Genomic DNA, 14152 nt, shown 5'->3' on the forward strand with positions numbered 1-14152 from the left:
GCTCTGGGTGAGGCCAGTTCAGCTCGCCTGGCTGCCAGTCGCAGACAGACAGACAGGCAGACAGACAGACAGTCCTCTGCAGACTTCAGGCTCCGCACACTGACGGTGGGTGGTGGATTAACACACCGTGCACGGCGCTCCACACGTCCAGAGGTGAGTTAAACAAACGTTACTTAAAGTTAAACACAAGTTTAATGTGTGTGTGCGTGTGTGTGTGTGTGAAGCGGAAACCGTGGGCTCGGTTTAACGAGTCCAAAAGAAGTTGTCATCTTGCAGCTGGGACTGATTCCGACACAAAGTGTTTACTTCACCCGCTAAAGAGCGCACATAGTCGGCTACAGGCAGGGAGAGGCTGCGGGGGTTTGCCCGGAGGTTTGTCCGGAGGTTTGTCCTCTATCCAGCCCGCAGATGATGATCAGTGTGCGGATGGAGCTCGTCACATGCAGTGCTGCAGTGTTTTTCCACATATGTGGCTTTTATTTTGAAAGAGCTCTGTAGGGACACACACACACACACACACACACACACACACACACACATATGCATATACACATTCTTCTGTGTGTGTGTGTTCCCCCAACCTGTTTGGCTGCTTCTGTAAACATTTAGTTTGCATGTTTTGAATGAAGGAATCCAGATTTATTATGTCCAAGAGAGGGCAACCTGCAGTTCCTCTAACGTCCACTTGAGGCTGGCTCCAGAAGTGAGTCAGTCTCCATAAGTCCCCATGTCCAAATGTCCAACTTCACAGCAGAAATAAACATGTTTACAGCCTGGTACAAAAAACAGTTTTGGTCCCTGTAGCTAATTTCCCTGTTCATGACAACTGTACTGAGATAACAATGAGCTAAAACAAGCTCACAACAAGTTAAAACAAGTTAAAACAAACTAACATTAAGCTAAAGACAAGCTAAAAACAAGCTAAAAACAAGCTAAAACAAACTAAATACAAGTTAAAACAAGCTAAAACAAACTAAAACAAACTAAATACAAGTTAAAACAAGCTAAAACAAACTAAAACAAACTAAATACAAGTTAAAACAAGCTAAAACTATTTACAACAAACTAAATACAAGTTAAAACAAGCTAAAACTAGTTAAAACAAACTAAATACAAGTTAAAACAAGCTAAAATAAGCTAAAGACAAGCTAAAAACAAGCTAACAGCAGCTAACAAACTGGACTAACTTGTATTCAGTTTGTTTTAACTTGTATTCTGTTTGTTTTAGCTTGTTTTACCTTGTATTTAGTTTGTTAGCTCCTGTTAGCTCAGTTTGTTAGCTCCTGTTAGCTCAGTTTGTTAGCTGCTGTTAGCTCGTTTTAACTTGTATTTAGTTAAAAAAAGCTAAAATAAGCTAAAGACAAGCTAAAAACAAGCTAAAACAAACTAAATACAAGTTAAAACAAGCTAAAACAAGTTAAAACAAACCAAATACAAGGTAAATCAAGCTAAAACAAGCTAAATACAAGTTAAAACGAGCTAAAACAAGTTAAAACAAGCTAAAAACAAGCTAAAACAAGCTAAAACAAGTTAAAACAAACTAAATACAAGTTAAAACAAGCTAAAACAAACTGAATACAAGTTAAAACAAGCTAAATACAAGCTAAGAACAAGTTAAAACAAACTGAATACAAGTTAAAACAAGTTAAAACAAACTAAAACAAGCTAAAACAAGCTAACAATGAGCTAAAGCTACTTAAAATAAGCTACCAACAGGCTAAATCAAGATAACACCAAACTAAAGCGAGTTAACATCGAGCTAAAACAAACTAACAATAAGCAATAAGCAAATGGTTGCTAAGATGGCGACGTTGAGCTCCAGAAACCGGTCGGTGACGTCACGGATACGTCGTCCGTGTTTCATACAGTCTGTGGTGCTAACCTGGAGCAGTGCTTTTGCATTTAGTTGCATGTTCTGTATTTTGTTGAGCTTCACAGCGGCTCTTCACAAACCTCTCGGCGACGTCACGGATACGTCGTCCGTTCTTTATACTGTCAGTGAAGTGCACGTGCGTCTTTACCAGGAACACTTTCACAGTCAGATAGTGTTGATGTAAATAAGACTAAACACTCGGTGATCAGTCTCTGATTCACACAGGTCGCAGTGAGAGAGGTGTGACTGTGTTGACGTTGGTGTGAGCTGTTTCAGTTCAGTTTGTTTCTGGATCAGAATGCAGATTAGTTTCTTCGATTAAACAGATTTATGAACGCAGAGCTTGTTTGGACCGTTAATCCTCGCTGAGCCTCTTTAACGTGCAGGTTTTTATCGCCGTGTGAGGTTCAAGGTCTCGCTTTAAGGTCACTTTGACGTGCAAGACAGGAGGAACTGGGACGACACACTGCCGCCTCGATGCTTCAATTTAAAGGCTGCCTTCGTCCAGAAGTACAAGCTGATTTCACTTCGTCTTACTCGAGTCTGAAACTTACTGTGAGCTAAAGATGGGAATGATTCGGGGGTCTCCAGATTCAATAAAGTCTAACAATAGTAGCATTTTTATGACTCATGAGCTTCGGCGTTGGACGGTCACATGCTTCACACAGGAAACACGGAGCATCACTATGACCCACACAAGCTAAACAAATGCACACGCCATCCCCCTGACTGCACGGCATGCTCGACAGTGTTGCAATTCCTCTGTAGGAAACGACGAGCTTCGCCCGGCCCCTCTTTGCTCACGAGGAATGCCGAGAACTCGGAGCTACGATGAGATAAAACTAGTTTGGTGACAAAGCATGTGAATGAGAGGTGACGGCGTAAACACACTGTGGTAACACACTTAAACCGATGAACAGAGCTGCTGCTGCTGCTGCTGCTGCTGCTGCTGCTGCTGGGTGACGGCCAGCACAGGAACCAGCCCGGTCCAAAATATTCAGAAACACATGCAGACCACGTGTCAGCTGATGGCTTCCTCAGTATTTAGTCTAATTCCTCTCGAAGAGCTCGAGAAGGTCGACGTTTATTAAACTGGACAAACAGGATACATATTCAGCCCGGCTACGTTCTGCTACGAACGCGAGCTGGAGCCGGAGCCAGATGTTTGGCCCCATTTCTGAAGAGCAGCTACGTGTTAGCATCAACACAAGTAGCTAAATAACTTTATTAGCTATCATTGTTCAAGCAGCTAACAGCTACTTGTTAGCATCGACAGTGGTTAGCTATCATTGTTCAAGAAGCTAACATTCATGTTAGCTAACATTATCCGGCAGCAGCTAACAAACTGGACTAACATTATCTAACAGCAGCTAACAAACTGGACTAACATTATCTAACAGCAGCTAACAAACTGGACTAACATTAGCTGATAGCAGCTATTGAGCTAACATTAGCTAACAGCAGCTAACAAACTGGACTAACATTATCTAACAGCAGCTATTGAGCTAACATTAGCCAACAGCAGCTAACAAACTGGACTAACATTAGCTGACAGCAGTTATTGAGCTAACATTAGCCATCAGCAGCTAACAAACTGGACTAACATTAGCTAACAGCAGCTAATGAGCTAACATTAGCTAACAGCAGCTAACAAACTGGACCAACATTATCTAACAGCAGTTAATGAGCTAACATTAGCTGACAGCAGCTAACAAACTGGACTAACATTATCTAACAGCAGCTATTCAGCTAACATTATCTAACAGCAACTAACAAACTGGACTAACATTATCTAACAGCAGTTAATGAGCTAACAGCAGCTAACAGCAGTTAACAAACTGGACTAACATTATCTAACAGCAGTTAATGAGCTAACATTAGCCATCAGCAGCTAACAAACTGGACTAACATTATCTAACAGCAGTTAATGAGCTAACAGCAGCTAACAGCAGCTAACAGCAGCTACACTTGGCCCATCCTAGAGCACAAACTTACACAGTGTACGTATGACAGATGATTTAAAAGTTATTTAATGGTAAAAAGTTTCACAAAGTTTCTTTAAAATCTAAATTTCTGATGTCTGATTTGATATTTTGTTAATTTTGTGAAGCACAGCAGCGACTCTTCACTGCAGACGGTTAAATTAGTGTGTCAGTGTGTGTGTGTGTGTGTGTGTGTGTCGTCTTGGTTTGACTGAAACTCTGCCATGTGTTTGAGTTACTTTCCACACAGTCGAAGTGCCTGAGTGACATTTCTGTGTGCGCCTCAGCTCGACCTCCGTGAAATGAGTCATGTGTGGTGTGATGTGTGACTGAGGCGCCTGCAGGCGAGCTGCACTAATGTTCATGTGACCGTGACATACGGGACGCCGACCGCCTCTGCTGTTGCCTCACAGGATGTGTTCGACGCTGCACTGGTGATAGTACTGTTCTGCACGGTCATGATTCAGATTGACCTTTGACCTCAGAATTAAGAGCGTGGGCGCTGTCAGCTCCACCGATGACCCTGTGGGTGACGTCGTGGAAAATACGCCATCCATTCTTCACGTTGTCGGCGGCTTTAAGAAGCGACTCTTTGCTCGATGGATGCAGATCGAAGTCAGGCGCAGAAACAGTTTTAACACCAGAGCTGGTCGTCAAATAACCAGCGTGTGAATGAAGTACAGTCCATGTACGAGCTTCTGAAACTCTGCTGGACCCGTCATGTCACAACCAGTGTTGGGTATAGTTACTTTGGAAAGTAGTTAATTAGGTTACAACGTTACCATCAATTAAAAGTAATCTGTTACGTTGCAGCGTTACTAATGAATCAAAGTAAATGCACCGAGACTTCCTGACAATGAAGAACGTCAAACTAACTCTGCAGGACAACAACAACAGGAAAGACCGTCAGCAATACGCCACACAGCGGTTCATTCATTCATTATTTTTGGATCGGTGACTCCTGAATGCAGCTATGAAAGTGCATTGAAGTGTAAACACAGTCTGAGGTCAACAGGTAGCAGATTCAGATCATTTAGAAATTAACAAGGAGTCAACGATCTGACAGAAATGTGAACAGCTAATGCACAAAACTAACACGTTACGTTACACAAACAAAGTAATTAGAGTACTCTAACACGTTACCCACAACACTGGTCACAACGCTGTGCCCGGCGGATAACAAACACGTTTTTTAGTGTAAAATTAAACCTTTCATGGGTTTTTTCTACCTCTTTTAATACGTTTTTATATCTCTGATTAACCGACTTTATCGATGCCTTTATCATTCACTGTCTGTGTCGCTCGTCCAAACCGTCGAACACAAGTTAAACTCTGTTTTTGCAGCCAGACTGATTTTAGAAGCTGCTTCATGGAATAAACAAAGTCGGAACATGTTTGCTGTCGTCGCTCCGAGAGCTGCTGCAGCTTCAGCAGCCAACAAAAACTCTGACGTAAAGATGAGACATGATGAAGAAAATATAAAAATAAATCAGAGTTCAGCAGAAAGTCGCAGACAATGACGACACTTTTATTAATAAAGCAAAGCTGGGCTGTTTCGTTCTCAGTCACTTCCACCTTCAAACGTCTGAGAGAGCGTTTGCAGCTTCACGTGAAGCTGACGGCGTGTTCGCTGGAGCTCGGAGGCCGCTAAAGAAAACCAGCTGTGAGAGAGAGAGAGAGGTGTTGGACTCAGCTCTGCTGCTGGAAAGAGGAGACGAGGAAGGAGGAGGAAGGAGGAGGAGAGAGAGCATTGAAGTGAGGCCGATGGTGGGTTGGCAGAACGCCCCCGACTGTGTTGCGAGGCAGGAAGTGTGACACTGAGAGCGCAGGAAGTGGCTGCTGCTTCAACGGCTGGGATCAATTCAGCGAAACAGGCTGAAGGACGTCCAGCGAAGTGAAGCACCAAACAGACAGTCCTTCTTCAGTCCGTCCACGCTTCGTCTCCTCGTCCTCCTCGTCATCGTTTGAGTTTCTCACAGTCAAACTCTCCTCTCTTTCCTCAGAGGAAGTTTGGCGTGTAATCTGTCAGCGATCGAGCATCTCAGACGTCACCGACCTTCGATCAGACGATCGATTATCTCACTGTGGTCGCCTGATGAGTGAAATGCGCTGAATAATCTGAAGCCGCACACGTCAACGAGTCCAAAACTAAACTGATTCTCATTGGATGACGACCACGGATCATAAATTACACATACTTACATGTAATAATGACGTTTGACTGTGTTTATTACGTTTTTGTTCGCATGTGCGATGAAAAAAAGACAAATGAAATGCAGTTCATACATGTTTCCCGTTTAGCAGCAGAGATTTTTCCATGTTTTCCATACGACATATATTTCACGTCTTCGTCACGTTGCGTTTATCCCTCCATAACTTTGTTTACTTGCTCAGATGTGGTCATTTTCCTGGTTTTTGTGCTTCTTCGTTCTTCATTTGTTTCTCTTTTGTTGCTGTTTTTACGACCGGCAGTTTGATTGAAATTGACGTCGGCTCAATCTCTGAAGCTCGGCTCCATTGGCGTTATAAACCATGTTGGTTGTACTGATTCTTCCGCCTCCCGTCTACTCTAAATATCTGCAAAGATGTACATCATTGGTGGACCTAAGTCGGGTCGAGTGAAGCCTGGTTGCTCAAATAAGCCACCTGTGACGACACCCACCTGTCAATCAAAGCGTCCACGCTCTTAATCCTGCATAACTTTAAGCCTTAATATAATGTGAACAGGTGAGTTGTATATAAATTCACCCTCAGTACAGTTGTCATGAACGGGGAAATTAGCTACAGAGACCAAAACTGTTTTTTGTACCAGGCTGTAAACATGTTTATTTCTGCTGTGAAGTTGGACATTTGAACATGGGGACTTATGGAGACTGACTCACTTCTGGAGCCAGCCTCAAGTGGACGACAAGAGGAACTGCACACTTCACACTAGGGGACTAGTCGATTTCACTACTCCACAATGACGCTTAGAGCTTGATGTCGACTCGTCGCTAATCACCGTAAACAAACACCGTACCCAGAACGAGGAGAGATAAATTTCCCCAAAATTCGGCCAAGTTGGGGCGGCCGCTGTAGTGGGTTAAGCGGCTGCCCCGTGTGTGGAGGCTATAGTCCTCGCTGCAGCTGGCTCCGGTTCGAATCCCGCATCGGACGGCTAATTTACTGCGTGTCACTCTCCCCCTCCCACTTTCTGTCTATCTTCAGCTGTACTATCATTAAAGGCATAAAAAGGCCAAAAAAGTTATCTTAAAAAGTTGTGCAAACGTTACCTGGCTGTCCCAGCGACAAACAAACCGAGCGAGAGGAATTTTTTCACTGGCTGGAAATACCATCACGCAACAGAGGGCGAGCCTTCACCGAGCGCACGTAGATGCGCTCGTGTTCTTGCACGCAAACCAGGATCGAAAAACGAAAAACTGTGATGGACTGTGATGATGACGAGGCCTGCGGGCTCTTGTCTGTGTGTTGTTTTCCTCCCAAGAGTTCAGTATTTTGTTTTCCATCAAATCTAACAGCTGAGTTGCTGCTTGTTGTTGACACTCGAAGCTTGCTGTGTAACAGCTGTCCACTGTCAGTGAATACAGATTACTGCAAAGCATTCCCTCCGCCTGTGATTTTTTTTTTTTATAATTACTGAAAAAATATCAATGACGTCACCACAAAACATCATATTAGTGTCGACTTGAAAAAATATGTAGTCACGCAACCCCTACTTCACACATTAAACAGCCGATGTGTGTGTGTGCCGTCACTCTCTAGTTTTATATTCTATGGTCCGTTCGTCCTTCAGGTGGGGAACTGAAAAGAGGAAGTAGCTTATATATAAGTGTGTGTGTGTGTTGATGTGTGTGTGTGTGTGTGTTTAGAGGAAGAGGAATCAAGAACTTGAACCGGGTGCAAGAGTTTTTTTTTTAAAGGCGTTCAAACGTCACTGATGTTCCTCTTTTCTTTGTGGTTTCAGCTGCATGTGGCTGCTCTTCATGAGGAATGAACTGAGGTGCTTCTCCTACTGTCTTCTCAACGCGCTGCTCCTTCTTCTATGGACTCAGACTGAGTAAGTCATCTTCTGTGTTACGTTGACGGGGAAAATGTGACGTCAGACCTGAAACGTGCCTCCATAAGAATAAGTTATCTCTTTATAGAAATGCTCCTGCAGGTTATCAGAGGACAGAGCTGCAAGATACAAGGTCGTCTTGTTGATAATCTGTCTATGCATGCCGTGTACGAGAGCAGCTCCGTGTCCTGAAGCTTGATAAGTGTGCCGCTTTTTATTGCCGTTGATTTGAGAGTTGCGCGATACAGACGCCTATAGACGGTTTTATTGGTGTTACTCTGGCCTCGCAGGTCATCTAAGACTACACTGAGACAGGATGAGACGCTGCTGCTGGTGTGTGTTTATGTGTTTGTGTGTTTGTGCTGAACGTAACCGCAGTGAAACAATCAGGAAATAACCGACCGCTCGCTCGCACTTTGTCGCTCTCTCTCTCTTTGTCTCAAACCATCGGACACAAATCAAATTATTCAAGTCAGACTCATGCTTGGTGAAATAAACACAACAGGAAGAGTATCAGAGTTTAGATTTCTGACTGTGGAGGTTCGACCGGTCTGATTGTCTGATTGGTGGTTGCAATGTGACGTCAGGCTGAATCCGGCTTTACTTCTCTGCAGCAGGTTGGTTTACTTTTTTGTGAACAGCCAATTCAAATAAATAGAAATACCTGTCCAAGATGTGCCGATTCATCACGTTCACATGTTTTATTTCTGCTGTGAAGTTGGACATTTTAACAAGGGGACTTATGGAGACTCACCTCTGCAGAGGTTGAGGCGTTCAATATACAGACGTACGTTGGCTTTATTGGCGTTAATTTGGCAGCTCACTAGATTTTTAATGCCAAACAACAAAAATCTTTGACGTGTGAACTCAAAATAAACCTTTAGATCAACAAAGACACAAAGTAAAGAAGGAAGTGGTTCATACCATTGAGGAAAACCATAAAAAAAGCAGCAAATGTGGTTAAAACTGCTCGATCTGATCAAACTAATGTGTGCTAGTCTGCTAGAGTGCACACTTTACTACCTTCAGGTGTGGGTCATGAGATGTTTCAACATCATTTCTTTATTTGAAGTATCAGGAGGTAAAATTAACCTGCTGAGTCGAAGTCTAAAACAGCAGCAACAGAACCACATCTGTGTGTGTGTGTGTGTGTGTGTGTGTGTGTGAACACAGCACAGGATGTTAGCTTAGCCACTCAGCACTGTTCCTGCACGGCCGACACATTTATTACCACCGTGGGCCGCATTCAAAACGTCTGAGCTCGCGTGTCCGAAATCAGCTCCAGTGAGGTGCGTTTGATTTGTCTGGATAGCGTTTAGCGTCAGGCTCGTGTGTGAGAACTCGGGCGGAGTGGGAGGTTCCCCCCATAATGATGTAGCCACCTCCTCCCACCATCATCCCTGTGAAAACCACAGCTCAGCTTTGAACCGCACGCATGAAAAAAACGACTCAAGTCAAGTAAAGGTGGAGCTCCAGCTGGTGTTTTATTATCTTATATTCCATTAATCTAAGACCAGCTGGTTCAGCTGCACGCTGCAGCAGGTGAAGTCAATATGATGCACGATTTCACCGTCCTTAAAGTCGGTGTAAAGGCAATTCTGAGATTTATTTCCAAACACATTAAATATGTTGGAACATAGTTGCTGAAAACACGTGAAAAAACGATATGTCACTGAAATGTGGAGTTAGAGGTTCAAACTGTTTTTCACCAGTTTTCAGTCTCAGGATTTTGTGGGCGGTCCTTAAAGGGGTGGCTCGATGACACGCTGAGGCCACCCTGAGCAGAGAAGATAGAGATCCACCTAATTTTATAAAATCTGAATAAATATGTTTGTCAGACTTAAAGAAGAAAGTGTGAATGATTGAAAATATCAACAAGTTTATGAAATCAGGTGTTAAAATCAGGTAAAAATGTATTCTCAGCTCAGGGTGGCCTCGGCGTGTCATCGAGCCACCCTTTAAGGACCGCCCACAAAATCCTGAGACTGGAAACTGGTGGAAAAACAGTTTAAAACTCCACATTTCAGTGACTTATCGTTCAAAGTGTTTTCACGTGTTTTCAGCAACTATTTTACAACGTGTTTTGAAAGAAATTCCAGAATTGACTGATTCGTGGTGGCAGCAGGTTTAGCAGGTCGCTCCAGATTCCTTCTGCCCAGAAACACATTCCAGCTCCTCCTGGGAGATCCCGAGGCGTTCCCAAGCTAGACGGACTCTATAGTCCCTCCAGCGGGTTCTGGATCTGCCCCCGGGATCTCCTCCAAGTTGCCTTCAAAGAAAGACGCCCAGGAGGAGGTCTGAACCACCTCAGTGACCCTCTCGTTACCCGGCAGAGAAACCTCATTTCGGTATCTGCGATCTTGTTGGACTAAAGGTGACGGAGCATTGATGGACTGAAAAATCAAGAGCTTTCGCCTTCTGGATCAGCTCCGTCTGAACCACAACAGGTCCGATACAGCTGCACCAACCCGGCGGTCCATCTTTATACCGCAACTCGCTCCAAAGATCTGATCCTTAACCTCAGAGTTACTGCAGTACGTGAGATAAGGACAGGCTTTAACATTGTGGCTCCCGTGTTGCTGCAACTCTAATGAGGCCGAGGAGCAGGCGCAAGAGGTTCAGCGGCAGGATGAAGAAACCTTTTTATGGCCGTCTGTAAACTGAAACATATGTGGCTGTGGCGGCGTCTCTTCAAAGCATCCACACCCTCATATCTCCTCTCTCTCTCTGCTACTACAACTCTCTACAAGTCTGTCAAAGGAGCCATTGTGAACGCCTAGCTAATATTAGGCTGTGTGAAAAAGAGAGAGGGGGTGGTGGTGTGCATTTTAAATTTGAACACACGGGCCTGTTTCCTATGGCGGAAGTCTCTCTGCATTCAGTGAGAGCTGCGAGTCGTGCACCAGCTCTGTTAACATTTTAACTAAAATTACGTTTTTTAAAACGCTTAAAACGACAAATGTCAGCGCCACCGAACCCAGCGAGGGGTTTTCCATCACGCCCGTCCTGCCTCTCTCTCTTCGTCTTTCTGCCTGATTTCATCTCGCACTTGTGTCAGCGTCGTTTCATCACGGCTTGCAGGAAATGAGTCGAAGTGTTTCGTCTCCATATCCTGACGGAAGAACTGTGTGAAAGCGTCTTGTCGTATTAATTCCCCAGCAGACTCTCTCTCTCTCTCCGCTGATGACCTGACTGTAAGTTCACCACCGTCTGCTTAACTTTTATAGATTCAGCAGTTTCTTTTGCGTTTTTTTTGGAGGTGGTATCATGCACGTGTGTGTGTGTGCAGCCGGTTTGCTAAATGTGTGCATGATGTTTTCCTGTTCTTATTAGGCCCAAAACATGAGGCTGCTTCATGACTTAGCTGTTATCTCAGCAACTATAAGTGCTTGATTTAAATATTTAACGTGAAGGTTTACTGCTCACTGCTACTGTACTCATTACTGTAATCATTTTATCAGTCATTGTAATTGTACAATATGTTTGTGTTGATTTGTCCTGTACACGTGACATCTATTCTTGGGAGAGGGATCCCTCCTCTGTGGCTCTTCCTGAGGTTTCTTCCACCTTTTTTCCCTGTTAAAGGTTTTTTGTGGGCAAGTTTTTCCTCACTCGAACCGAGGGTCTAAAGTTTTTACGTGACAGTCAAAATGCTTCATGTATCGTTAATGTCTGCATCTCTCTGTGTCACTACAAACGTCTCCTTCTGCTCTGTATCGATGTCAAAGGATGTTTTTATTGAACTGGTTCATGTTTTTAAGAGGTGTCCGACATTCGTTGGGCTAAAAACTGCAAGCCACCATGTTAAAATGTCATGTCTCTGTGGCTTGTAAATGAAGCCAATGCAAAAGTGCCAAAAACACAGAAGTGAGTCAGTCCCCATAAGTCCCCATGTCCAAATGTCCAACTTCACAGCAGAAATAAACATGTTTACAGCCTGGTACAAAAAACGATGGCGGGCCAGCGATGCAGATTTCACGCGTAGGTGACGTCATGCTTACGCCGTCCGTTGTTTATACTGTCGGTGGCTTCAGTTGACTAGCTCAGGTGGAGAAAGGAAGTAACATGAACCAGCTGCGAATCTGGATTAAAGGTCCAGAATTTAATATCCACAGGGTCCTCTTCTGTGGAGTAGTAGAGCCCAGAACAGCGTAACATAACAATCAAAAACACAAAAACAAGTCGCCATGACTCTCGGGCGGTTCTAACTTAAATGATGTCGATCTTCTGATTGGATGCTTGTACGGGGTGCTGCTCCAATCAGGCTCCTCCATATCTCAGAGGAAAGGATGACGCAGATGGCGACGCCTCATATAGTTCAGGGCCAATCAGAGGCCGGAGATCACACAGCTATCTTTGCATAATGACGACTTCACACAACGTTACAAGAAGACACGCCGGCGGCTTCCCATCGCTTTAAGACAAAAACTACCAACTAGCATTATTTCACGTCTAAAATCAACGACATTAAATTACAATATCGTTGACATTTGATATTTTGAGGCGTGTCAATCAAAGTCTATACTGACAAATTAGTGACGGCTCAATCTAACTGTAACATGATTTAACTGACCGTCAGTTATCGTGATTCTGTATCCGGGTTAGGCGTCAGGTCCTGTCGGAGATAAGATTGTTTCACTCAAAAGCATCACAGAGTTGGTTTGTAACACTCAATCTGATTGTCGTGAGTTTCACTAGAAAGTTTTAGTCTGACAACCATGGTCGTACAATCTCTAGCACCACCTTAGCAGCATGTTCGGAAGTGTTTAGCATCATAGTTTAACATGTGAACGTCTGCTAATTTGCAATAAACCTATAAAAGTAGGTGAATCCGAGAGGAAGGTCATCGCGGCTTAATGCCGCTTAATGTTCGAGCTTCGCCGCGATCGCCAGAGCAGATCGCAGCCGTTCTAGACGACGTTTGCAATTCGAGTTTCGAAATAAAACACCATGTTCTGACTTCAGATCGTAAAAACAGCTCAAAGTTGACAACTTATTCATGGTAGAACCAAAAAAAAACAAAAAAATGTGGTTGCCCAAAATTCTTCTGGAATGCTCTTGGTGGGACCAAAACTTGTTCCCGGTTGGATTCAGGGTTCAAGGGACTGGCAGAATTATGGAAGTACCAAAGACTGCAGTTCTCCGTATGCCCCAATGTTAAAATCTCCAACTTCACAGCAGAGATAAATGTGTTTACAGCCTGGTACTGAGATGGCGATGGACACAGATTTTAAGCTGGGTCAGTTCAGAAACGTGTAGGTGACGTCACGCATTCGCCGTCCAGCCTTTATACTGTCAGTGGCTTCAGGTTATATCCTGTGGTGACAAGCTCGTGTGGGGAAAGGAAGCAACATAAACCAGCTGTGAATTTGGATTAAAGGTCCAGAATTTTCAGAATAAGGTGGACACCGGGCTATCCCGACAGAGACGTGAATGTTTGGGCTCAATTTAATGCCGTTCACCAACCTCATTGCAGCCCTAGCCGGGGCCAATGGCGTGAATATCAGTTCATATCTCAGGCGTCACAAGGTTGAAGTTGAAATAAAACACATTGGGTCACCTCAAATGTTAAACAAAAGGTGTTTCTGTCATGCAGAAGCTCTATTTTTTTATATTAATATCTAGTTTTATATTGGTTTAAACCGTATTTTACTCGAGTACTTCAGAAGGCAACGCGTCGTGAGCGGTGGAGACTTTGTCGTCTTTGAGTCAGGAGTCGTTTTTTTCAGCACACGGCGTCAAACCAAACCATGTTTGATACGCGAGGCTAAAGAGTGACAAAAAAAAAAAAAGAAAAGAAAGAAGGAAGACACACAAAATTAACAAAAGTGTGTGTGCGACGTCGAGAGAAGTGAGGAGGAAGGAGGATAACGTTAAAACGATGCGAAGCCGAGATGTAGAGGTATCATCATCATCATCATCCTGGCAACCGGATGACTGCGGTGCCAGAGCCGCGTGGTGACTTCCTGTTTGTCAGCAGCATACAGGAAGTAAGAGGCCCTTAGAGGTTGATGTGTGTGTGTGTGTGTGTGTGTGTGTGTGTGTGTGTGTGTGTGTGTGTGTGTGTGAGAGAGGCTGAGCTGTGAGTATTAGCCTGATCGGAAAGTGGCTTGAATCTGTCGGTTCTTCTAGTAAGTGTGGTGTCGTTGATGCGCCGTGTACAGGATGTGCATCTTTGGGCGGTTGCAGTCACATTTCCACCGTGTTACTCTTTGATGCCTTCGATCTGAACGCTTTTAT

The 14152-nt window shown here is 44.0% G+C and overlaps 1 protein-coding gene and 1 long non-coding RNA gene across 5 annotated transcripts in view; both read left to right on the forward strand.

The window, feature by feature from the left end:
* Positions 1–14152, forward strand: part of wipf1b (WAS/WASL interacting protein family, member 1b) — a 22847-nt gene continuing 8695 nt past the window's right edge. Inside the window, exons 1-2 of one of the 3 annotated variants that reach the window (XM_027273519.1) lie at positions 1–153; positions 7820–7913. The gene's annotated coding sequence lies outside the window, so the exon portion shown is untranslated. Of the gene's footprint in view, positions 154–7819; positions 7914–8434; positions 8530–10803; positions 11107–14152 lie in introns of those variants that run through there. The other 2 variants (XM_027273520.1, XM_019274139.2) reach the window with 2 other exon arrangements.
* Positions 12001–14152, forward strand: part of LOC113744345 (uncharacterized) — a 23705-nt gene continuing 21553 nt past the window's right edge. The window contains exon 1 of one of the 2 annotated variants that reach the window (XR_003461461.1): positions 12001–13947. This is a non-coding gene — a long non-coding RNA (uncharacterized LOC113744345). The remainder of the gene's footprint in view (positions 13948–14152) is intronic. The other variant, XR_003461462.1, reaches the window with a different exon arrangement.

Source organism: Larimichthys crocea, chromosome XXII, assembly GCF_000972845.2.
Source record: "Larimichthys crocea isolate SSNF chromosome XXII, L_crocea_2.0, whole genome shotgun sequence".
Classification (NCBI taxonomy): domain Eukaryota; kingdom Metazoa; phylum Chordata; class Actinopteri; family Sciaenidae; genus Larimichthys; species Larimichthys crocea.